General features: G+C 47.1%; 1 protein-coding gene across 7 annotated transcripts in view; it reads left to right on the forward strand.

Moving 5' to 3' along the window:
• TCF20 (transcription factor 20) overlaps nucleotides 1-26,377 on the forward strand; it is a 189,220-nt gene that overhangs the window by 70,690 nt on the left and 92,153 nt on the right. For 4 of the 7 annotated variants that reach the window (XR_012515507.1, XR_012515508.1, XM_003932809.4 and 1 more), the window contains exon 1: nucleotides 6,437-6,753. The exons of 2 other annotated variants lie outside the window; for them this stretch is intronic. The gene's annotated coding sequence lies outside the window, so the exon portion shown is untranslated. Of the gene's footprint in view, nucleotides 1-6,435; nucleotides 6,754-26,377 lie in introns of those variants that run through there. One more of the 7 variants, XM_010343390.3, reaches the window with a different exon arrangement.

Raw genomic sequence — 26,377 nt, forward strand, 5'->3', positions numbered from 1 at the left:
TTAAAAATGAAGAGCATGTCAACAAAACAGGATGGAACAAAGTCTTTTCCCAGCATGCCTCAGCATGTGGCACTGCCTTCCTGTGGAGCCCAGACAATGATGTGGCTAAAAGTCTTGAGCTTTCAGGCAGAAATAATCCCAAAGGAAAGGAACTTCCTTATTGTCATCTCATGACAAAGCGACGCAGGGGCCCTGCATATTCCAGTTCTGCCCCCTCCTAGCTGCTCTGTGCCTCAGTTTCCTCATCTGCAAAATGAGGCGAGAATGGGACTCACTTCATAGGGTTGTTGTAAGGATTAGGCAAGTTACTGCAGGAAAAGTGCTTAGAGCATGCCTTTGTCACTGTGACTGTTAGATCATTTCATATTCAGGTTAACTCTTTGTAGTGCTCTGAGTGACTCTGTGGGGGCTTTGGAGCCAGAAGGCTGAGTTCAAACCACAGCCTATTCCTAGCTGTGTGACCTAGGCAAGTCTCTTAACCTCTGTATGCACCCATTTCTTGCTCTGTACAATGAAGATGACAATCCCTGCCTGGTAGGGTTGTCGTGAGGCGTGAACGGGGATCACTCAGGTAAGCTCTCTGACTCCCCGAGGCAGGCAGCTCACTTGGCCCCTCCCAAGCCAATTTACAGCTGAAGAAATGGGATGATTTGCCCAAGGACACACATTGGTGAGACCAGGCTGGCCCCCAGCTCCAGTAGCCCGCCTAGTGAGAGTCCAGCCACGAGGGGCAGTGAGTGCCAAGCAGTTGGTAGCAATCTGTGTGCCCAGGCTGCAGGGGCTTCCCGTTCCTTGGCCTCTCCTCAGGTGTTCGCTGTCTGCTCACCTGTGGGGAAGATATGTAAGTTGATCCACAGCAGCTGCTGCTTGTTGGGCAGACCGTGGTCTTTCAGGCATGGGGTCTGAGAGGCTGAGGCCCCCGGACCTGCCCCAGCTGCTCAGTGTCCAAAGCTTAATATACAACTGTGGGAGAGGCTGGTGCTGCCCACACTGTCTTCTTACATTCTTTCCTTATTGGCCTGCAGACTTTTGGTCCCACTGTCTATGTCCATAGAAACACTTTCCAGTGTTTGCTGAGTGCTGGGAAGCTTGGTAGTTAAGAGTACAGCCTCTGAAGAGCTGGGTTCAAATACCAGCTCAGCCGCTTCCAAGCTGTGTGACTTGGGATAAGTTACTTAAACTCTTCGCACCTCAGTGCCCCGTCTGTAAAACAGGGGTGATAACAGTACCAATCTCATTAGGCTGCTGCAAATATGAAGAAATGGGACAATAAAGGGAAATCTGCATAGTGCCTGGTTCATAGTAAGCCTGGATTCTTCCCGGCTGTCATCTCATTAACATCATTTTAATGGACATGGTACCCTACCCTGCACAGGATGCTAGAGACCCAAGAGAAGCAGAGGTGTCTCTGCCCTGCAGATACAGTCCAGAGGGAGAAATGAAGGCATGAAGCCCAGATTAGGACACCACACTTCCATCCTGCAGGGTAGAGTGGCTGGGCAAACCTGGTGAGAAGATGCTGTGGGACCCTGCAAAACAAATCCATGCCAAACACCAGTGATACCAGGCCCTGCAGAATCCCACCCTTGCCAAACTCTGCAGCTTCATCTTTTCTTCCTGCACTGGGCACAGTCCTCCTGGGCACAGCAGGTGGCTCTCCCCCACACACCTAAGTCTCGGTATTCCCTGGTTCTCTGTTTTTTGTTTTGTTTGTTTTGTTTTGAGACGGAGTCTCCCTCTGTCGCCAGGCTGGAGTGCAGTGGCGCGATTTTGGCTCACTGCAACCTCCATCTCCTTGGTTCAAGCTAGTCTTCTTCCTCAGCCTCCCTAGTAGCTGGGATTACAGGCACGCGCCATTATGCCCAGCTAATTTTTGTATTTTTTTCTCTCCCAGATCCTTGTTCTTTATAATTTTTGTATTTTTATTTATTTGTTTATTTATTTTATTTTAAAGATGGGGTTTCACCATGTTGGTCAGGCTGGTCTTGAACTCCCAACCTCAGGTGATCCGCCCACCTTGGCCTCCAAAGTGCTTGGATTACAGGCGTGAGCCACCGCGCCCAGCCGATTTTTGTATTTTTAGCAGAGACAGCGTTTCACCAAGTTGGCCAGAATGGTCTTGATCTCCTGACTTCGTGATCTGCCCGCCCTGCTCTCCCAAAGTGTTGGGATTACAGGTGTGAGCCACCGTGCCTGGCCAGTCCTGTTTTGAAACCCTCCCCACCACCGTAACTTTAGAGCCTCCCCTGACCTTATCCCAGAAAGAACTGTTCTGAGCCCCCATGCTCCCTTCATGGGGGCTCAGAGACTTGCACAAAGCAGGGGCCCCTGTGGAATGAGGGCACAGAATGAGGGCGTGCCTACAGAGGCTCCCCACCTCTGCTGTTTGTGCACTCTCAGTATCCTTGTGCTTTGCAAGGGGACAGTGCCTGGCTTGGGGACAGGCGCAGCAGGAGGCTGTGGGGAGTTTCTCACTCTTAGCCCACAGCTTTTGTAAGTTGCCTCCTGGAAGACTGCAGATGAAGCCCTGAGTTTGTGAGCAGGAATTCTAGGCCTCCCTCTTGGTGTGACTGAGTTAGTAGGCAGTCCCTCCCAAGAGGAAGGAGAGCTCGAGTTTGGTGAAGGATAAAGGTGAGGGCTCTGTGTCTGCTCACAAGAGCTGGCAAGTGAGAGGAAGGACATCCGCCTGCTCTGAAGGCACCGACAACACGGCTCACTTTGCACAAGTCACTGATCTGCCGAGCAGGGCCAGTCTCCTCAATCAATCCACGCTGACAGATGGTAGTGGAATCAGTGACCTAGAGGCAGAAGGCTCCATTTGTAATCCTGGAGTGGCCCAGGCGCCTGGAGGAGGGCAGAGGAGTTTGTAATAAAAGGAGTGATACAGTGTTTCCAAAAGCCTTCTTTGAGACAGAGGAGGAGGGAAAGGATTAATTTTGTTTCTAGAATTGATACACTGATTCAGTTCAATGAGTAATTTTTGAGTGAACTGGGTTAGGAGGGAGGGGAAAAAAAACTAACAACCAGTGTACTGTCCTTTTCTTAATGAGCTCCAAGTGTGGTAGGAAAAACAGGATCCCTGCATTTGAAACAATGAGAGAACAACAGAAGACACTGATGTGATTTCAGAGGGAGGGGCTGTCAGTTACTGAGTGCCTGCCACAGTGCAATCTCCAGCAGCAACTTAACCTCTGAGTCTCAGTCTACTCATGTGTCTATTGGGTCTGTATCACAGCACTGTAGCTAGTAGTGCTAACAGTGCCTGGTACTGCACTGATTTTTTTAAATAGACGGGGTTTCTCCATGTTGGTAAGGCTGGTCTCTAACTCTTGACCTTAAGTGATCTGCCCACCTCGGCCTCCCAAATGGTTGGGATTACAGACATGAGCCATCGTGCCCGGCCCTGCACTGATTTTTTTGTTTTTTTGAGACGGAGTTTTGCTCTTGTCACCCAGGCTGGAGTGCAATGGCCCGATCTTGGTTCACTGCAACCTCCGCCTCCAGGTTTCAAGCAATTCTCAGCTTCCCAAGTAGCTGGGATTATAAGAACCTGCCACCACGCCCAAGTAATCTTTGTATTTTTAGTAGAGATGGGGTTTCACCATGCTGGCCAGGCTGGTCTCAAACTCCTGACGTCAGGTGATCCACCTGCCTCAGCCTCCCAAAGTGCTGGGATTTCAGGCCTGAGCCACTGTGCCCTGCCTGTGCAGCTCTCTTGAGAGTCCCACACCTTATGAGTGATGTATTTAAAACATTTATTTTTTTATTTTAAATAGAGACTGTGGGCTGAGGGTGGTGGTGGGGTCTCACTGTGTTGCTCAGGTTAGTCTTAAACTCCTGGGCTCAAGCAGTCCTCCCACCTCAGCTTGCCAGAGTGCTGGATTTACAGGTGTGAGCTACCAGGCCTGGCCCAGTGAGATAATATTATCTCCATGTTATATCTGAGGAAACCAAAGGGAGAAGTGACTTGTCCAAGGCCACACAGTGTGAGTAACCCACATCTTCCTGTTGGCCATGATGCCCATACACGTTCTTTTTCCAAATGGTACTAAAAGAGAAAGTGATGGGATTTCAGGGATGAAGAGACTCAGCTGGCTTGGTCCTAGGACTGGGGAAGTTTCCAGGTGGAGGTCATCAGAGCAATGTTCTGGCAGGGTCTGAAAGGGCAGGGAAGGAGGGGGTGGGGGCTGCATGGTTATGTAAGAGGCAGGCGCCGACAAGAGCCTGGACTCCAGTTATCTGTCTACATTCTCAATAGTTTTTCCTTTTGAATGAGGTTCTGCAACAGATTGTCACCATCCCCCCAGGCCATGCATCTGAGACGAAAGTGAGCTAAGGAAAAAGGGAAAGAATGGAGGAATGATGGGTTGGGAGACTAAGGAAAAGGGATTCATCTTTCTTCAAGAATTCTCGTAAGAAATTGAGGGTGCCCCCAACACGAGTCTTCAGGAAGCTCACCTGCACTCTCCTATTTTTTTTTTTGAGATGGAGTTTCGCTCTTGTTACCCAGGCTGGAGTGCAATGGCGCGATCTCGGCTCACCGCAACCTCCGCCTCCTGGGTTCAGGCAATTCTCCTGCCTCAGCCTCCTGAGTAGCTGGGATTACAGGCACGCGCCACCATGCCCAGCTACTTTTTTGTATTTTTAGTAGAGACGGGGTTTCACCATGTTGACCAGGATGGTCTCGATCTCTCGACCTCGTGATCCACCCGCCTCGGCCTCCCAAAGTGCTGGGATTACAGGCTTGAGCCACCGCGCCCGGCCCCACTCTCCTATTTTTGTCCAAAAAACATGGGTTTGTGCTGAGCGCCTCTTCCACCTTTCCCTTTGAAGCCCTGCCCCCAGGAGAAGCCAGGCACTGGTCTCAAGTCTTGAGGCCTGAGAATTTGAAAATGAAACTCACAGAACAATGGGAACAGCCAGAGGGCAGGGCCTCGTGGCTTGTTCAGCTCTGCCCCGGAAAAGCCTGGCATGCAGGAGGTGTCGGGGAATCAAGTCTCCAGGAATAGTCCTGAACTGCTTTGGAGCCCAATTCCACTTTGTGAGCCTAGACAGAGGAAGGCAGGAGAAATCACTGTCTTCCCCAACTACATGCTCCTGCCAAGGGGCCTGGGACCACCTCAGGTCCTGCTTGGGACCCTGGCACCCTCCTTGTGTAGCTTAAGAAAAGGCAAAGAAAGCATTCACATCTCTGGCTAGGTGGAGTGAAAGGTCAAAGAGAAAAACCAGACCCGAGAAAGCCGTATATCTCAAATATAGGGAAATCTGAGTCCCAGACCACACCTGGTTGCTGTGAATCCCCACCTGCTGCCGGAAGCACTTTTCCAATTCCAATTTACTTTCAAGTTGGGTTGCTTCAGGAGAGGAAGCCACATACTCCCCTAACATCTAGGTCAGATGGGAGCCTAATTTAGAATTGGCAATTTTAGCCAACATTAGGGACATCTAACCCAAACTCTCCTCACCCACAGGAAACAAGCCCAAAGTGGGAAGATAATTTGGCCAGGTCAAAGGTCAGGGGCGGGATCACAAATTCTCAACGCATCTGGCCTTAACACTTTTGATGGCCGTGCGGGCACTAACATCTACAAAGTGGTTGCCCTACAATTGATATTTTCTTTAGAAGAAAGTCTAGTCCTTACTTTGCTCTAGAAGCACATCAGGTTTTTAAAGGAAGGCTGAGGCCTTGGCACCGCAAATCCTCTGCCTTATCTGCAAATTAATTCGGGACCCGGGGCGCAGCTGGCCCAGCATTGCAGCTTCTTAATGCGACAGCAGAAGGCAACTGGAGCGTCCATTTTACAGGTGAGGTAGGTGCACCTCCCTCCTCGCGTTTACGGTGGTGGAAACTGAGGCTCTGGCAGAACCCAAGTTGTTCCTCCACGGACACCCGGCGCCCATGGGCCGAGGTTGCCAGGGACCCAGGCGGGACCAGCCAGGCCTTGGGCTGCCCCCGGCCCAGAGGACGCTTGGCGGGCAAAAGCCGCCCCCACGCCCGGTCTGACTAAACAGGTGACCAGGAAGAGGCCGTGTCCTGGGCCGCGAGAGGCGCGATTCTGGCATTGGAGGCTCCAGGGAACTCCAGAAATCACAGAGATAGATTCCGGGCCACCAACTCCCCAGAAAGTTGGCTCGCGGCCACCCTCAAGACGGTCCTGAGGCGCGGGCCAAGATGGCACTGGGCGGGCGGGGCGCTGTGCCCAGCGGCCGCGGGAGAAAACCCCGCGCGACCCGGCCGCGGGGTGGGGGTCTCCGCAGCCCCGGCCCGGCGCGCGCCGACCTCGACGCCGCCGCACGCGGGTGGGCACGCGCGCGCCCGGCCCCGCCCCCAGCGCCCCGCCCCCGCCGCGTGCCCCGCCCCGCCGCGCGCCCTCCCGCCCGCCCGCGCGCCGCGGCCCGGAGCCTCCCCATTGGCCGCGCGTCGTCACCTGACGCTCTGTTATTTCCTGTGTGTTGGGAGAATGGAGAGAAAAAACCCCGAGCCGAGCGGCTTTCGGCCCCTGCGAGGCGGCCGCGGCCTCCGCCAGGGGAGCCCGCCCTGAGGCGCGCCGGACTGGGGAGCGAGCGCGCGGGCCGGAGCGAGCCTCGAGGGGCCGCGGCCCCGGCCCGCCCCGCCGCCGGCCCAGGCGCGCGAGCTGGAGGCAGCGGAGCCACCCCCACCCCCACCCCGCGCAGCGCCGCCCGCCGCCGCCACAGCTCTCTCCCCTCCCGCCCCCGGCGGAGGCCGAGGGACGGGGCGGGGGGCTCCCGCAGGTAACCGTCGCCCGGGCCTGAGGAGCAGGGAGAGGGTCGGCTTGAGGATCTGTGGCCGGGCCGGGGTGTCCGGCCTGGGGAGCGGGGAGCGGAGGTCCCGGCCGGACCCGACCTGGGAGTGCGGAGCCTCCTGGACTCCGAGCAAGGGCTTGGGGTGCTGAGGGGAGTGTTCCTGCCCGGCCCGACCCGGGAGTGCGGGCAGGGGGCCGGGCCGGGCCTGGCGTCAGAGGGCTGAAGTGTCTCGGGCCGGCCTGGGGGTCCGGCGGGGCTTGGGCGCCGGTCCTCGCCCGCGGGTGCAGAGGAAGGTACCTGCTGGTCGCGCGCGGCCTTGGGTGCAAAGGCGGCGGGTGTGAGCGGGCGGCGTCCGGGAGTCAGCGCCGCCTGCCTCAGGGCCCCTGGCAGTCCCGGGGGCACCGGCCGCACTCGCCTCTTCGCTGCGGGCTGGAGGCGAGGCCAGCGGGGCGGAGGGCCGGGCTCTGGGCTGGAGGGCGCCGCGCTGGGGCGTCCGGGAGGGCAGGGGCCCGTTTACTGCCATGTGAACACCTGAAGCCATGTGGACGCGGCAGCTTCTCGCCTGTTGGGGGCGGAGGGCAGGTACCGGCGGGCTGGGCGCAGGGTCCCGGCGCTGGACACACTTCCTGTGTGGGGCGGCCTCCCCTCCCCCGCCCCGGGGGGCCGGGCAGGGTGTGCGAGCCGGGGGTCTCTGGGCGAGGGAGCGCTCGTTTGGGGGCCTGAGGCTCTAGTCCCTTTTTCGGGGAAAGTGGTGGTTTGAAGGAGCGTGGCCAATCGGGCCGATCCCTCGCCGGCTGCGGCGGGAGGTGCACTGTCCAGAGGACGCCGGAATGGGAGTGGAATTTAGTGAGTTGGGGGGCGGTGCCGTGGAGCGGCCGTCTTCCTCTGCTTGTGGGTGGGATTATTGTCTGTTTTTGTGGTTGCGGATACCAGTACGGTCTGCTGGTCTGTATTCACTCCTTTAGGTCAGGTCAGAATTAGGATTTCCCCCTTTTCCTTTTTGCTTTTTTCACTCGAAGATTAGATGTCTCTAGTAACAGCTGTAAAATGGATGGAATTTTCGAGCTATTATCTAACAGGCTGATCTTTGAATGATAATTGGACCCTTATGTTAACAGTCTCAGTGACGAGTTTTATACAGCATCTTCTGTAGGGTAGCAGTTTGGTGGATGGGGAAACTACGCTGGATTTCGACCTAGGAGTCTGCTTACGGCTTTGACGCCAAATAAACTGCAGCCCAGGGCAAGTTACTTACCCTGGTGATTTCCTTATCGGTTGAGTGAGGATTCCCAGGTCAGACAGTACAGGGGTTTGTGGTTTTGCCTTTTGTATCTCTCATTTTGTGCTTTGTTTTAGCCATAGGCAACTCTTCTGAGAAATGCAGACTGTACCTTGGCTGGCCTTTTAAAGCCTGTCTTACTTGTAGCTTCCAGCCTCTGCCTTCCACAGAGCATAAAACTTGGTCAGGGTACACTCTTTTTTAAAATCCCAGTTGCTGTCCCGTGCTTCAGAACATAGTGTATTATTCTGACCTAGGTGGAATGCACCTTATATATTTTTTGTCTTTGTGGAAGAAGTTACCAGAAAATATTTAAAAGAATATTTGTTTCCTTGGAAAATGTGTGGGTAACATGTGATTTGGGTCTGTGTATGTTGGTTCAGAGGAGTTCCAAGATCTTTCTGTGCAGGGGATTACGGAAGATCCGGATCTTTATTAAAGTTCTTCAAAGGACATTTGACATTTGACTAACTTGAAATTTCTAGCTTCAGCATTCTCAAAGTAGGGGGACAAAGTAGAATGCCATATTATCTCCTGTGAAATGGTATGCTAGTGGAATTAGCTGTCACCTCAGGGTACACTAATTATTTGCATTCCCAACTTATTCGTTACTGGTAGCCAGTGCTCCGCAGATGCTGAAGAACCCCAATTAGTTTCACTGATTTTATGGTGTGCGAAGGCCTTAGGCCGTGCTTTTGACTGGTATTTCTATACCAGCCTCAGAATTGGTTTGTCTTAAATTTCTAGAACTGCGCTGCTGGGCCAGATAGGTACCCAATATGGTATAAAATGTCTTTCTCAGATCACCTTTTGTTATTTAGTTTAGTTAGATCCCTTTATGTTTTATTTATTTTGAGACTATGTGTTGCTCTGTTGCCTAGGCTGGAATGCAGTTTTCTGATCTCAGCTCACTGCAACCTCTGCAGTGAGTTTCTGGGTTCAGGTGATTCTCCCTGCCTCAGCCTCCGGAGTAGCTGAGATTACAGGTGCATACCATCATCTGCTATTACAGGCGAAACACCCCATCTGTACTAAAAAAAAATACAAAAATGAGCCGGACATGGTAGCATGTGCCTGTAATCCCAGCTGCTCTGGAGGCTGAGGCAGGAGAATTGTCTGAACCTGGAAGGCGGAGGTTACAGTGAGCCAAGATCATGCCACTGCATTTCAGCCTGGGTGACAAGAATAAGTAAGGCTTCATCTCAAAAACAAAACAAAACAAACAACAACCAAAACAAACAAAAACCCCCGATTACCCAAATTGTAAGCAGTTATCACACTCATAATATACACTCACATGTATATTATGCTTGTCTTATACCTTACAAGGGAAAAAATTGTTACAAAATTTTCATTCTGTGAAGTAATTTGTTTGTATTTATGTGAGAGAAGGTTGCCAAAATTGACAAAATATCAGGAGACAGAGATTTTAGGTTCCATAACCTTGTAGTGGTATGCTTTTTTCACCTACCCCCCCGCCCCCGGCAGAATCTTGTTCTGTCACCCAAGCTTAAGTGCAGTTGCACGATCTCCTCTCACTGCAACCTTCTTTTCCTGGGCTCGAGTGATTCCCCTGCCTCAGCCTCTCCAGTAGCTGGGATTACATGTGCCCGCCACCATGCCTGGCTAATTTTTTGTACTTTTGTAGAGACGGGATTTCGCCGTGTTAGCCAGGCTTGTCTCAAACTCCTGACCTCAGGTGAGGTGAGGAGGTCATTCCCCTGCCTCAGCCTCCCGAAGTGCTGGGATTACAGGTGTGAGCTACTGCACCCAGCCAACTTTTAAAAACTCTAATAAAATGTAATGTATTTGAAATGATCACATTTATTTGGAGTTGGTCTTTTTTCTGGTGAGTCCAACCTACTTTTCATATAGGTAGGAAAAAATGTTAGCATTTGTATGAAAAACAATCCTTTATGCTAGACTCTGTCCAGCGCATTTTAAATTGTCTTACAACATCCAGCCAGCTGATCTTAGAGATAGATCATCTTTCCTTTCCCTTAGAGATGATAGAGCTAGTGAGGGTCAAGGCTTAGATATAACCCTCCTCCTCTTGGCACCAGATCCTGTACTGTACTAGGTTTGTTGCCTGCTCAAGGCACAAATCAGTTAGTGGTAAATGTGGCACTGGAATCTATATCTTCCTGCTGTGCCACCCCACTCCTTTTTTTTTTTTTTAAAAAAAAGTATGATGAACCTGAAATCTAGATTCAGGTGAAATACTGGAAAGCATGGTTTTCGTGACTGCTTATGCTTTTGCTCCCCCGGAGTTTCCTAAACTTTTACCCTGCTGATACTTGACCAGTTTTGCCAGTGTACCTGAGGTTTAATCTATGAAAAATTTGTTTTTTCATACCTAATCTGTTATTCTGTCTTTAGCCGAAAACGTCTATCAGCTCAAAGAGTAATGTACATAAAGGGTTGTCTCTCTGCCTAGCTGTGTTACTAGTTTACATTGCACTGGAATCATTTTATATGGTGACTGCTCTCAGTTTGACTGGGTGGGACTCGAAAAATCTATTTACCAAAGACAGTTCTTTTCCTAGTATACCTTAAGCCTTCTTACTCATGGGGCCTTTTTTTTTTTTTTTTTCTTTTTTTCTTTTTAGATAGAGTCTCACTCTGCTGCCCAGGCTGGAGTACAGTGGCAGGATCTCGGATCACTGCAACCTCCGTCTCCTGGGTTCAAGCATTTCTGCCTCAGCCTCCCAAGTAGCTGGGATTACAGGCATGTGCCACCACACCCGGCTAATTTTTGTATTTTTGTAGAGGTAGGGTTTTGCTATGTTGGTTAGGCTCGTCTTGAACTCCTGATCTCAGGTGATCCACCTGCCTCGGCCTCCTAAAGTGTTGGGATTATAGGCCTGAGCCACCATGCTGGGCCCACTCATGGGGACTTTGTGTTCAGGGCACCTTAGTACTCGATTCATTCTGTCTGGGGCTTTGAATCTGCTGTCTTCATTTTCTTTTTGTGGAGGCAAAAAAAGTAACAAGATAAAGCAAAACAATAATGCATTTGAATTACAGTAAGCCTGGGCAACATAGTGAGACCTCATCTCTGCAGAAAATAAGAAAGCCAGTTGTGGTGGTTGGTAGGTGCCTGTAGTCCCAGCTATTTAGGAGGTTGAGGTGGGGGGATCATTTGAGCCTGAGAGGTTGAGGCTACAGTGAGCCACGTTGTTGCCATTGTACCCCAGCCTGGGTGACAGAGCAAGACCCTGTTTAAAAAAAAAAAAAAAAAAAAAGTATATTGAAATCAAGGTTTTTATAGTTAGTAGAGCATAATTTGTTCATATTGCACTGGATGGTTTTTTGTTATTGATTAAGCTATTGAAAGTCCTTTAATACTCTTGGTACATGTGGTATGAGTAAAAAGGTTCTTATGGCGACAAATACAATCAGTACTTTCTGCATAAGAGATATGTTTGAGCCGGGTGCAGTGGCTCATGCCTGTAATCCCAGCACTTTGGGAGGCCAAGGCGGATGGATCACGAGGTCAAGAGATCGAGACCATCCTGGTTAACATGGTGAAACCCCGTCTCTACTAAAAAAAAATGCAAAAACTAGCTGGGCGTGGCGGTGCATGCCTGTAATCCCAGCTACTCAGGAGGCTGAGGCAGGAGAATTGCCTGAACCCAGGAGGCGGAGGTTGCGGTGAGCTGATTTTGCGCCATTGCTCTCCAGCCTGGGTAACAAGAGCGAAACTTTGTCTCAAAAAAAAAAAGAGGTATGTTTGATTTGTAGGTAATATGCATGGCCCAACAGGAAGATGAACTATAACACAAGTTAGCTGGTATATCTGTGGCTTATCATCTGGTGCTTCAAAGTGGGGAATTAAGAAAGAAAACTACGGCCAGGGGGTGGTGGCCTGTAATCCCACGCCTGTAATCCCAGCACTTTGGGAGGCTGAGGTGGGCCGATCACCTGAGATTGGGAGTTCGAGACCAGCCTAACAACATGGAAAAACCCGTCTCTACTAAAAATACAGAATTAGCTCGGCGTGGTGGTGCATGCCTGTAATCCCAGCTACTCTGGAGGCTGAGGCAGGAGAATTGCTTGAATCCAGGAGACAGAAGTTGCGTGAGCTGAGATCACACCATTACACTCCAGCCTGGGCAGCAAGAACGAAACTCAGTCTTACACACACACACACATACACATACATATACTGGGGAAAAATATCATTATTGTGGTATGTGTGTGTAAGCCGTTATATGGGAAAGGGTAGAAATTCTTTGGGACGTTTGGTATTAGTCTCATTGGAAGATGGTTTCCACGTTTGAACATGATGTTCCTGAATGTGGATTAAGGTCTGTGTGTGTGCGCACTCGATAATTTTCATTAACAAGTATTTACAGGCATTCTAAGCGTGGGAAATGCAATGGTGGGCAAGAAAGCAGCTACTCTGGAGACAGACTGTAAACAGTAAGTAAGTAAGAATGTTAGGTGATGATAATAGCTGTGAAGAAAATAAGAAAACAATGTGCAGTAACTTGGGGTGTTACTTTAAAGTGGTCACAAAGATACTCCCTGTTCTGAAGGCTTTTTTGCCAGTGGGGCAGCTGAACTTGGTCTGTGGGCTGGATGAAAATGACATTAAACAAAGTAAATAATTTGTTTTAGCCCTGAGCATCTTGAGAAGTTAATCCAAAGGATGGAAGTGGGCTGGTTGAAGTGTTCTCTGTGTTTATATCTTTATGCTTTGTGAATAGGGAACTGGCTCAAAAGAGCTTAAGGGAGATCATTAGTGGTACCTTGTAAAGGGCTAAGAAAGAGGAATGTTGTCTGCTTTTTAAAAATCATCCTGATAAAAAATGTAGAGATGTGTTATAATATTGATGAGTGTTAGTGTAGGAAACGTTCTCTAGTTGTGTCTGTCTTTTTTCCACAGCTTCCCCACCACCGCCGGTCAGATCTAGACCTATGGATGTGTTCATGTTTCTTTGTTGGGGATCCTCTATTTGGGTAGTGGGGTGGGAATGTCAGAGAAAGCAAGGATAGCTTAAGCAGAGGCTCTGGCAGGGGAGGGAACGGGGCAGATTAGATAGGCTTAATTAGCCATTGCCAGGAGGGTTCATCCTCTGTCTTTCCCAGCCAGCTGGCATCTGGCTTACCTTCTCCCACCCTTTTCATACTCTCTGATTATAGAATTTCAGAGCTGGAAGACACCTAGGAAATTGTCTAGTCTAACCCTTTGGCTTTACAACTCAGGAAAATGTCAAGAGGCTGGTAATTTACCCAAAGTTAACGTGGCTTTATGCTGACAGAATCAAGGGTAGGACCTGTTCTTTGCCATCTATGTACCATGATCTTTTTTTTTTTTTTTTTTTTTTTAAATAGAGACGGAGTTTCACCATGTTGGTCAGGCTGATCTCGAACTCCTGACCTCAGGTGATTGCCCGACTTGGCCTCCCAAAGTGCTAGGATTACAGGTGTGAGCCACTGCACCCAGCCTACACCATGCTTTTACCAGCTTGGTTGACAGTGGCTCTTGAATGGACAAAGGAAGCTCCTGGGTGTTAATGTACTCCCTTGGGAAAAAGCCTATATAGTTCCAGTCTTAAGATATCAAGGAGAGACAGTACACGTCAATCTTGAAAGCAGAGACGAAGAAAACTGTACTCCTGTTAATTTTCACAAAGGTGTGCAGTGTTGGCTTCTTAGGCCCCATTGGTTTCTCTCATCCTGATTATGCGTTGGTCCAAAATAGGTGACATGGAGAAACTTCCTTGGCGGTGGTCAGTATTAGTTGTTCATTTAGAGTGAGGCCTTTTAGGTGTAGGGGAAACTCCTGGCATGTGGCTAAAATGGGTTTCTAGAATTGAAAGAGTTAAGGCTCCAGCAGTTTTAAGTTACTTACCTCCAGACCTCAGTTTCAGGGAAGCCAGATTTCACTGCTGCATTTAAAAGTACCCTAAGGATGAAGCGCTACCTTTGAGAGTCTGGAGTATGTTCACTATGCTTGGCAAGAAAAAGGATTCTTGAGAAGTCAAGCAGGGGTACTTCCCTGGGCATTTCCCTGACTTAGTGCTGTGGGAGACCAGTTACCTGGGTATGGATTTTGTATTCTTTTCGCAATGATGTGAGAGGATACTCTTGCTGAATAAAGTCCACATGATAGAGGGAAGGCAGCAGAGCGTGTAAAGGAGGATGCACACCTCATCCTGGCTCCATCACTTGCTATCGGTGACTTTCGGCATTTTGCCTGAGCTGTAGTTCCCTCATCTGTGCAAATGGAGGGATATCTTCTTCTGGGCCGTTGGGGGAAGGAACTAAAATAGGAAAAGTATATGGTGAAGTACATTGCCTGCAGGTGGCACTCACAGAATGGTAGCTGTCTATTAAACTATCAGTCTATGTTGTGCTGTGTACTAAGACACTGCACTAGAGCAGGGCTGGTCCCTGCCAATTATGTTGATTTTAGGTCCTCAAATATTGGCATAGTAGAGAAGGGCAATTAGAGATATCAAAAGTGTTTTCATATGGGGATACAAGGTACTGTACCAGGAGTGTGACCCTGACTTGAAAGGTCACTGGAAGGTTCTCAGAGCAAGCAGGACCATGTACTTCCTCGTCAGCCTGCTGAGCTTGGTGTCTCTTTCCACCTCTGGTTGTTCATCCAGTTATGCTTGACCAACATTGGCATTCTCCAGACTTTTTTTTTTTTTTTGAGATGGTGTCTCACTCTGCTGCCCAGGCTGGAGTGCAGTGAGTGGAGGCTCCCCTGCCTCAGTCTACCGAGTAACTGGGATTATGGGCGTATGCCACCACACCTGGCTAGTTTTTTTTATATTTTTAATAGAGATGGGGTTTCACCATGTTGGTAAGACTGGTCTCAAACTCCTGACCTCAGGCAGTCCACCCACCTCGGCCTCCCAAAGTACTGGGATTACAGGCATCAGCCACCATGTCCGGCCCTCCAGACCCTGTTTTTTCAGTGTCCCGTCTCCCTTGGTGGTCTCTGGTCTCCCCAGGCTTTTGTGATTGTTCATAAGCTGATGACCCCACATTGACTTCTTCAGCTAGATGTTTTCTAGCACCTTCAAATCCTGCTGACACAGCTGCTTGACCATCTCACTGGTATCTTGAGCTTTTTTTTTTTTTTTTTTTTTAAGACGGAGTTTCGCTCTTGTTACCCAGGCTGGAGTGCAATGGCGCGATCTCGGCCTACTGCAACCTCCGCCTCCTGGGTTCAGGCAATTCTCCTGCCTCAGCCTCCTGATTAGCTGAGATTACAGGCACACGCCACCATGCCCAGCTAATTTTTTGTATTTTTAGTAGAGACAGGGTTTCACCGTGTTGATCAGGATGGTCTCGATCTCTTGACTCCGTGATCCACCCGCCTCGGCCTCCCAAAGTGCTGGGATTACAGGCTTGAGCCACCACGCCCGGCCTTATCTTGAGCTTCTTAAGTCCAAAACTGAACACTTACTCCTTACAAATTCTGTCATGCATTTGTCCCCTACTCTGTAAGTGGCTCTGCCTTACCCAGTTTCTCAAATCAGATTTCTCCTTTTCTGTCACCACCCTCTACCTCCAATCTATCATTGAGTTACTGTCAGTGCTATTTCCGTAAGATGATGCCTTCATCTGTACTGCCACCACCCTCTTCACCTCTTACCTTGAACGTGATGATGGCCTCATTTCTGCTTTTGTCTGCCTCTATTTCACTTCACTTAGAGTGGCCAAGAGTCATCTGTGTCTACTCTGCTTAAAATCTTTTAATGGTTTCCCATAGCACTTAGATTCCAAACTCCTCCACAAGGTTCACAAGGCCTGGAATAATCTGGCTCCCACTTGCTGCCTCTCTGACTCCTCTGCTGCATTTGCTCACGCCCTCCAGTCATACTCAACTTTTTTTAGTCCGTGGAAGGTGGCAAGCTCTTTTCTCACCTCTGGAACTGTTTTCAAGACGGAGTTTTGCTCTGCGCCCAGGTTGGAGTATAGTGGCCCAATCTTGGCTCACTGTAACCTCGGCCTCTCAGGTTCAAGTGATTCTCCTACCTCAGCCTCCCTAGTAGCTGGGACTACAGGTGTGCACCACCACGCCTGGCTAATTTTTGTATTGTTAGTAGACCAGCTAATTCTTGTATTGTTAGTAGAGATGGGGTTTCACCATGTTGGTGAAACTGGTCTCAAACTCTTCATGTTGTGGATTTGCCCACCTCAGTCTCCGAAAGTGCTGGGATTACAGGTGTGAACCACCATCTGGAACTTTTTTATACACTGTTTCCTTTATCCAGAGCGCTCTGGCCAGCCTATCCTTTTTCTAATCCTTCAGGATATTTGTTGAATGAATCAGGGGCTCTAAAGGGGATGGGGCAAGGAGGAAAGTGCCCTCTGAGTGCATCTACAAAGATCTTAAAAAAAAAAAAAAAGATGTAGAGGAAAATGTGTTTGAAGAGCTGGAAGACTAAGTTTGGTTGTGGCATAGGTAAGAGTTATTTAAGCAAAACACGTAGGAGTCAGGCAGCTGGATCTTGAATGTACTGCTAATGGGAGTAGAAAATGATGCAACCACTTTGGAAAACTGGCAGTTTCTCGGAGAGTTTAACATACATCTTCCCTGTGACCCAGCAGTTTAATTTCTAGGTATTTATCCAAGAGAAATGAAAACGTCCGCAAATAAGACCTATAAAAGAATGTTCATAGCCAAATAATAACCAAAACTGTAAATAGTCCAGATGTCCATCAGACAGTGAATAACAAATTGGCATGTCATACAATGGAAGACCACAAACAACAAGGAACAAACTACAGATATTCATAATAAGGATTAATTTCACGAATATTATGCTCAGTGAAAAGCCAAACAAAAATCATACGTAATGGGTGATCCCACTTAACAGACATTCCAGAATGGGCAGAACTTATCTGTGTACTAGATTTCAGATTAGTGTGGCTTCTTGGGTAGAAGGGGATTGACTTGGAGAAGATGTGAGGGAACTTTTTAGAGTATGGAAATGTTTAGGTCTTGATAGGCATTCATCAAAATGGATTAAATCATATGCTGTATGTGATTTGACTGTAAAAATCACCTGTAACTAAACAGCCAAGAGCAACCCAGGAATTGTTCTGGATTCCCTTTTCCCCTGACTTTCAACATCTAATTGCTGAGGACGTTCTCTTTGAGTTATATTCAAAATATATCCTGAGTTTGAGCCAGTCGTGGTGGCTCACACCTGTAATCCCAGCACTTTGGGAGTCTTAAGGCATGTGGATTGCTTAAGCCCGGGAGTTCAAAAAAGGCCTGGGCAACACAGTGAGACCCTGTCTCTGAAATTTTTTTTAAGTTAGCTGAGCATGGTGGTACACATCTGTAGTCTTAGCTACTTGGGAGGCTGAGGTGGGAGTACTGTGTCAGCCAGCTGTAACTGTGCAACTGCACTCCAGCCTGAATGACAGAATGAGACCTTGTTTGAAAAACAACAAAAACGAAAACCATATACATACATGTATCTCTCTCCTGAGTTTATTCCCTTCCATCTCAAGAGCCATCCCCTCCTATCGGAACTGTTTTATTTTTTCCTGACTGGTTTTCCTACCCTCTGTTTTTGCCTTCCTTCCAAACCTTTGTTTCCATTTACTAGCTAAAGTGATCTCAAAAATTCAGATTGGATTATGTCATTTGCTTTCCTGAAGTGCTCCATTGGTTTTTCATTGCTTTCATAATGGCCAGCAGGGTCCTATCTGACCTTTGTCTCCCTCTGAACCCGTTTGACCTGGTCTTCTCCTTGCTCCCTAAGCTTACAGTTTTGTTGACCTTCTCTCTCTTGAACTCTTCAAGCTCGTTTGTACCTTAGGACTTTTACGCTTGGCTCCACCCTCTGGAACACTCTGCTTCTCAAATCTGTGACTTGTTTCTGTTTGTCATTCAGGTTGAGCTTAAATGTAACCTTCTCTGAGAGATTTTCTCTGACCCTCCCTGTTTAAAGTAGCACCCCATTACATCACCCTGCCTTGTTTTGTTCATAGCTTTTATCACAGTCTGAATTTATCTATTTTGTTTTGGTTCTGGTTTTGTTTTTTGTTGTTATTGTTTTGAGACAGAGTTTCACTCTTGTTGCCCAGGCTGCAGTGCAATGACACCATCTTGGCTCACTGCAATCTCCACCTCCTAGGTTCAAGCGATTCTCCCGCCTCAGCCTCCAGAGTAGCTGGGATTACAGGCATGTACTACCATGCATGGCTAATTTTGTATTTTTAGTAGAGATGGGGTTTCTCCATGTTGGCCAGGCTGGTCTCAAACTCCAGACCTCAGGCGATCTGCCCACCTCAGCTTCCCAAAGTGTTGGGATTACAGGCTTGAGCCATTGCGCCTGGCCAAATTTATTCTTTAAAAAAAATTTTAATTAACTTAAAAAAAAAAAAACCACAACAGAGTCAAGGGTCTAACTTTGTTGCCCAGGTTGGTCTTGAACTCCTGGCTTCAAGCAATCCTGGGATTACAGGCATGAGCCTCCATGAACAGCCTGAATTTATCTTGTCCTTTTGTTTATCTTCTTCCTTCCCTTAGGTTTAAGCTTGCGCCCTTCACTGCTATATAGGCAACAGTATTTGATACACAATGGACCAGATGTGTTAAGTGAAGTTATTGAGGATAGTGGTGATGGGATGAGAGCTGTTGAAGGTGTACTTGGTGAGTCAGGAGGTGCCAAGGAGAAGCAAGACTTCTTTTTCGAAACCAGGTGATGATGACATTGCATTCATTGAAATAGAAAACAGCTGAGGAAGAGAAGATTGGAATAGGATATAAAGTAATGAACTTGATTTTGAATGTGAGTTTGAGATGCTTGTAAGACATGTATTTGAGCACAGATCTGCCATTTAGGAGAAGGAACTAGGCTGTAGGTTAAGACTTGGAGGTTTGCATATATATCATAATTCCAGCCTAGGAGTACATGAAATTGCCCTTGGGGGAGATAAAGAATGTGAGTATGTAGAGTAGTTGTTTCTTCCTGTTTCGTAAGTGACGGGCATCTCCTGCCAGTAATGGAGACTTATCTTGGGTCTCCGCCTCTAAAAAGGTTTTGTAGTTTTAAAACTCCACAGGGAGTTGTGTTATTCTTGCTAACAATGACTAGTATTCAAGGGCCCAGGACAGAAACTCTGAGAAAAGCGAACATTTAGGGCTAGCATGGTAGCTCTTATAGAACATCAGGAATGCAACCAGACAGGCTGGAGGAAACTCCAGAGAGCAGCAACCAGGGAAGAGTTTTTTTGTTGTTGTTTGTTTGAGACAAGAGTCTGGCTCTGTTGCCCAGGCTGGAGTGCAGTGGTGTGATCTCCTTTCACTGCAGCTTCCACCTCCCAGGTTCAAACAATTCTCCTGCCTCAGCCTCCTGACTAGTTGAGACTACAGGTGCGTGCTACCACGCCCAGCTATTTTTTTTTTTTTTTTTTTTTGTATTTTTAGTAGAGGCTGGGTTTCACCATGATAGCTGGGATGGTCTCAGTCTCCTGACCTGGTGATCCACCCGCCTTGGCCTCCCTAAGTGCTGGAAATACAGGTGTCAGCCACTATGCCCGGCCAGGGTAGAGTTTTTCATGTCAGAGACAGTAGACAAGATTACTAAGAAATGTCAGTTGGGTGGAGAGGGAGGCGGGCTTCTGGGGAGTGATAACTGAAGCTAGATTGTCATGTATTGATGAGAAGAGTGAAGGCAGTAAATTGGGAGTCAAAACCTCCCTGAAGTTTCACTGTTAGAGAAAAGTAAAACATAGATGCAGGAAAAATCTGAGGTCAAGAGAAGAACTTTTATGGGTTTTTTGTTTGTTTGTTTGTTTTTTGAGACAGAGTCTCACTATATCACCAGGCTGGACTGCAATGATGCAATGTTGGCTTACTGCAACCTCTGCCTTCCAGGTTCAAGCGATTCTCCTCCCTCAGCCTCCCGAGTAGTTGGGACTACAGGTGCCTGCCCGCCACCACACCCAGCTAATTTTTTATATTTTTAGTAGAGATGGAGTTTCACCATGTTGGCCAGGATGGTCTTGATCTCTTGACCCTTGTGATCTACCGACCTTAGCTTCCCAAGGTGCTGGGATTATAGGCGTGAGCCACTGAGCCCGGCCTGTGTGTGTGTGTGTGTGTGTGTGTGTGTGTTTTCTTTTTAATATAGATAGTTCTTATGATGGAGTTACGTCCTGATAAACCCATCCATCCTAAGTCAGATATATTTAATACACCTAACCCACTGAATGTCGTAGCCTAGTCTAGCCTTAGATGTGCTTACAACACCTACATTAGCCTATAATTGGATGAAATCATCTAACACAAAGCCCATCTTATAATAAAAGTGTTCAGTTTATTGAATTCTATACAGAAAGTGAGAAGCAGAATGGTTGTGTAGGTATTCAAAGTAGGGTTCCTACTGAATGCTTGTCGCTTTTGCACCATCCTGAAGTGAAAGTCCTAACTAAGTATATGAGAAACCAGAACATGCGTAAATCCTGATTAGAAGCCAGCACACAGGATAGTGTTGAAGATGCAGGAGAGAGAGAGGATGTTGGATTGAGGACCTTCCTTCAGAACTCAGGACCGGGTGTCATCCCCTGTGATTGGCGTTTAGTAAGGATATCCTTCTTCCAGAGAGCAGAGGTGTATGGGTGGGACATAGGCTGCACATGGGGCAGGAATGTAAGGAGTGCTCTTCTGTGAGCACTGGAAGATCCTCTGCCAAGGGTGGAGGAAGGAATGTGGAGAGTAGGAAGTTTCAGGGAAAGAAGGAAAGATTTTAAGAAACTTCTCTGCCAAGCAGATAGAGCTAAGGAAACGATAATTGTAGGGGGAAAGAAAGTAGTTAAGATGAGCTTTCTACTTCCTGGGATTTTAGAGAAACTGGTCAGACCTCTGTAATGCTTTGTCTAGGTTTGGATTCCGGTGATTTGGACACAACTTTTTTTTGCCTTGTGTTTGGCAGTTCCACTGTTTCTCATATACTTCTGCCAACCCCATTTATTAGACCAGTGACTTGTAAATTATTTCACAGCCCTCACATTTTATTTAAAAATATGTATGTAGCATGAGCTGTGTAGGTAGGTGGCGGTGTGCTAAGTGTTATATCAAAATAGCATGATAAGATGGGAGTGTTGGGGGAGGGGCACTCTCATCTCTTCCATGCTGGGCTGCCGCAGGTCTGCAGAGGCATTTTGGGGCATAGGCATCCTGGCTGGGGCAGAAGTAAGGATCATACTCTTCCCAACTCCAGCCAGAGCAAATCATTTCTCTTATCTTTTGGATGTATCAGCATAAGGTTTTTGCTGAAAAAAGACTTAAAGAATATTTTCAAACACGGCTTCGGTAGTCTCTAAGGTCCTTATAGTCAGGGCTGTGTTTTGCTTTATTTTATAGCCCCATCATCTGCATTGTTGCCTGTCAGTACACTGAGAATGAATGTACTATTTTGCCTCTGAGCCTCTGCTCTCTAGTACCCCTGCCTCCTCCCCGTCTCTTCCCTCCCACCATCTCTAGCTATATATTACAATTAAAATAGAATGTGTCTGTTTCGTCGCAAATGTGTATATTCTTAGGTGATCACTATGCCATGTTAATCTTTATGTCTTTATGTCCTGTTCACATAATTCTATTAAAGTAAAGTTGAATTTGGATTTGTTATAGAAAACTTGCAAAGCTCTCCTTAAGAGTAAGTAAAGTCAATAGAGAATAGGGGCAAAAATCTGGAGAAAATATAAGCAGGAAAACCATAGCAGACAGTGTCAGATGGAATCTTAGTGGTTTAGGTGAAGAACCCAGAGAACTACCTGCCCTGTAAGGAATGCTGGGTGTTTCTCCTGGAGGGTTTTAATTTTTTTTTTTTTTGAGACGGAGTTGCGCTCTTGTTACCCAGGCTGGAGTGCAATGGCGCGATCTCGGCTCACTGCAACCTCCGCCTCCTGGGTTCAGGCAATTCTCCTACCTCAGCCTCCTGAGTAGCTGGGATTACAGGCACACGCCACCATGCCCAGCTAATTTTTAGTATTTTTAGTAGAGACGGGGTTTCACCATGTTTACCAGGATGGTCTCGATCTCTTGACCTTGTGATCCACCCACCTCGGCCTCCCAAAGTGCTGGGATTACAGGCTTGAGCCACCGCGCCCGGCCAGGGTTTTAATTTTTGAGACAGGGTCACCCAGGCTGGAGTGTGGTGACATGATCATAGCTCACTGCAGCCTTGAGCTCCTGGGCTCAAATGATCTTCCTGCCTCAGCCTCCTGAGTATCTGGGACTACAGGCACATGCCACCACACCCTGCTAATTTTATTTTTTGTAGAGGTGGGGGTCTTGCTAAGGGACCAGGCTGATTTTAAATTCCTGGCCTCAAGCAATCTTCCCGTCTAAGCCTCCCAAAGTGCTGGGATTAGAGGCCACCGTGCCTGGACCCTGGAGAGTTTTAGAACAATAAAATAAAACTACTACTCCATGGCAGAAGTACAGAGAACATGCCTGCCAGATTCCATCCAGATTACTCCTATACATGCAACATACAGTTAGTATAAATGAACCTAAACAGATTTACCAGTCCTTGTACATTAGTAGACAGATGTAAATGGAAAGGTACACTATACATTGAACTTAATGCTACCTTTTTAAAAAATAGATGTTTAAATATACCAGAAATACAATATTCATCTTCTCTTGTTGAAGAAGTCTTTGTGGAAGTGGATTTAAGTTCTAGTATATTCAGTAGGAGAAATTAGAGTTGAAATGAAGGACATCACAGCTTGTATATTTTATAAATGTCTCTTAAAAAAATTTGCCACATCAGATAGTGCACGTGCTCAAAGTTGGCTTCCCCTAAAGATAAGAAACACAGGCCAAATGAAGCCTATGGGAATGAAACACATCAGAAAATATAAGAAAAAAATTTCTGTTCAGCCAAGATTACTAAATAGTTGCCATGCTAGGCACAAAAAAATCAAAAATAAATAAAACACTTTCACTTTTCCTTAGAGTTCAGACTCTATGGGAGAGTCCAATATGGATAATTAACATTGATCAACCCTGTGAAGGATTGATAAGGCAATAATAGTGGTGTAGATGGAGTGTTGTGGGGAGAACTAGGGAAGAAGCTGTTACTTGTGATCAAGTACAGGAAGAATATTGGAGAAGGCTGTAGATGAGGGGGCATTTGGGTAGACCTCGAAGGATGGACAAGAGAGAGACAAGTGGAAAACTGGAGAAAGAGCATTCCTAAGAGAGGTCTTTTGGAAACCAAGGCTCAAAAGTATGTACACATTGTCTATGAAACCCTGGGCTCTTAATCTAAGGGCTTGGAGAGGACAGGGAGGGGAAGGTCAGAAGAGAGCATGGGCCCCCCAGTAGTATGAGAGCAAGGTGGGAATAGCTTGGTGATGAGCTTTGAACTTGAGACTGGGGCACCTGAGTCTTATAAATGGAACACAGTTTTGTGAAGAGAGATGTGACTACATGGTTGGGGGCATTGTTCTGACTGAGGAGGAATGGTGGTGGGAAGGAGATGGGAGGGCCAGAAACAGCAGATGAATTGATCATCTTGGCCTCTTACTGTTCTGGTTTTCTCATGGCCAAAGCCCTAGTCTACATAAGAAGGGTCATCGTAAAATTTAGCAATTGGTTTAAAGAAAATGGACTTATAGGAAATTTTGGCGTCAGCCCATTTTGATTCCAAAACAGGTAGGCAAGGATATTTTATTTACCCAAAACTTTATGATAAAGAATGTCATTTTTTTTTTCTTTTTTGGGACGGAGTTTCACTCTTGTTACCCAGGCTGGAGTGCAATGGCGCGATCTCGGCTCACTGCAACCTCCCTCTCCGAGGTTCAGGCAATTCTCCTGCCTCAACCTCCTGAGTAGCTGGGATTACAGGCATGCACCACCATGCCCAGCTAATGTTTTGTATTTTTAGTAGAGACGAGGTTTCACCATGTTGACCAGGATGGTCTCGATCTCTTGACCTCGTGATCCATCCGCCTCGGCCTCCCAAAGTGCTGGGATTACAGGCTTGAGCCACCGCACTCGGCCCAATATTTTTATATAAGCAAAATATTCCAAGGGCTAGGCCTTGTTCTAAACACTTGACAAAAAAATTAAGAGATAGTGGTGTTATTACCTCTGCTTTACAGATGAGAAAACTGAATCATAGAGGTTGCGTGACTTGCCCAAGGTCATGCAACTATTAAGTAGCAGAGCCAGGATTGGGAATCACGAAAAACTCTCTTCCTCTAATCATGTTTTTCCTCTACTCATACTACAGCAATCCTCAACACAGAAGACTTCTGTGGCCAAATGTGAGGGGGTTATTCCCTACACAACAAGCAGCGAAGACCATCAGGGTGTCTTCTGATTGAGTTCTTACACTGACTACCCAGAGATAGTGTCAGATTGCACAGGTCCGGGGCTCAGTCCCCAAGACTGTGTTCCCCACACTCCCAGAAACTAGTCACACAAGTCCAGGCCTCCAGATCTTCTGATCGATTGGCTTCTAGTTGGGGTTCCCACAGCCCCCTCTTTGAGTTTGATTAATTTGCTTACAGAACTCCGGGAAACACTTAAATTTACCAGTGTATTATAAAGGATATTGCGAAGGATACAGTAGAAGAGATGCATAAAGCAATGTTTGGTGGAAGGGGCACCGCCCTCTAGGAATCTCCATTTGTTCCAGCATCCAGAATTTGTTCAGCATCCCCAAACCTTGTTTTTCCTCTTGGGTTTTTGTTGCTGTTGTTTTGAGTTTAGGAGTGGAGGTTTAATGGGCAGAAGAAAAGAGAAAGAGAAACAGAAACAGCACTCCCTATAGAGAGAAAGATCTAAAGTGGAGGCCAAGAGCCTCCGGAATAAAATGACAGAGTTGGAGTCCTCTCCTCTATTCACATTTTCCATGAATGTTATGTTATACCCTGTAGGAGGCTCCCAGTATGAAACAGTTACATTGTTTCGGGTGTATACCCTGGGGTTCCTTGTAGTGCTCCAGGAAAATTTAGCACATGGATACACACAGGGATTTTAGGAGCAGAGGTTTAATAGGCAGAAGAGAAGAGAAAGAGAGGGGACTTGTATATAGTGAGGGATCTCAGAGCAGAAAGGACCTGCTTGGATTTTTATGGACGTTTCCTGATGTCACCATGTCTTCTCCCAGGGTATAGGGCAGGAACCTCTCTGGGAAGGGTCTTAAGAGCCACAATCTGAAAGGTGGGGACGGATTAGAGTCCTGCCTTAGGGCAGATGAATGAGTGGAGGGCAGGTGAGAGATTGTTTCCCCAGGGCTAAACACACCCAACATTGTAACAAAAGACTGTTGTTAGCAGGGGCTGGACAAAAACCAATTTATATTATGACACCACAGGAACCTGGCTCTGTGCTCTTAACCTGTACCCTGTGTGAATCTGTTTAATTTAAATTTGCTGGAAAAAACTGGAATAAACTTGCAGGACAAGTTTGTGGCCCCTTTGAAGAAGAAGAGTTCAGTTTTGTGTTGTAGAAAGAATGGAGTGGAGCCAGGAAGTACTGTTCTAGATCTACCTGGGAAAATAGTCAGCTGTGTGAGGGCAAAGACTTGTCTGTTCCTCATTGTATTTCTAGCATCCAGAACAGTGCTTGGTATGTAGCTAATGCTTAGCAGATATTTTTGAGTGAATCAGTAAATGAAATAAAATTTTGCTACCAGCTTTCAAAGGAATATGCCATGGAAGCTTCAATTACTTTTTTCCCTTTGGTTGATAGTTCAGGATTCTTTCTGAATTAATGAATTTATTACTTGTTTTTACTGAACTTATTTTGTTCAGCTTTTCAAGGAATGCCAGTTTACTGTTTTCAGGGTTTAAAAAAGATCAACTTGTTGGCTGGGTGCAGTGGCTCATGCCTATAATCCCAGCACTTTGGGAGGCTGAGACAGTGGATCACCTGAGGTCAGGAGTTCAAGACTAGCCTGGCCAACATGCCAAAAACGTCATCTCTACAAAAAAATACAAACATTAGCCGGGCATGGTGGTACGCGCCTGTAATCCCCGCTACTCAGGAGGCAGAGGCAGTGTGAATTGCTTGAACCCAGGAGGCAGAGGTTGCAGTGAGCCAAGATCGCGCCATTGCACTCCAGCCTGGGCAACAGAGTGAGACTCTGTCTCAAAAAAAAAAAAAAAAATCAACTTGCTTTCAAAATAAAAATACTAGATTTTTAACATTCCAGCAGAAATCTTTTTATATAAATAAAACTTTCATTGATGCTTTCATTTTTGCGTATGCCTATAAAGTGTAAACCTTGAAAATATTAGTAAATAATTGAAATTCACATCTAATTATAGTAGTTGACATAATTATGTAATCCTTTTTAGAGATGTATAGTAAATATTTTTCAA

This window comes from Saimiri boliviensis, chromosome 21, assembly GCF_048565385.1.
Source record: "Saimiri boliviensis isolate mSaiBol1 chromosome 21, mSaiBol1.pri, whole genome shotgun sequence".
Taxonomy (NCBI): domain Eukaryota; kingdom Metazoa; phylum Chordata; class Mammalia; order Primates; family Cebidae; genus Saimiri; species Saimiri boliviensis.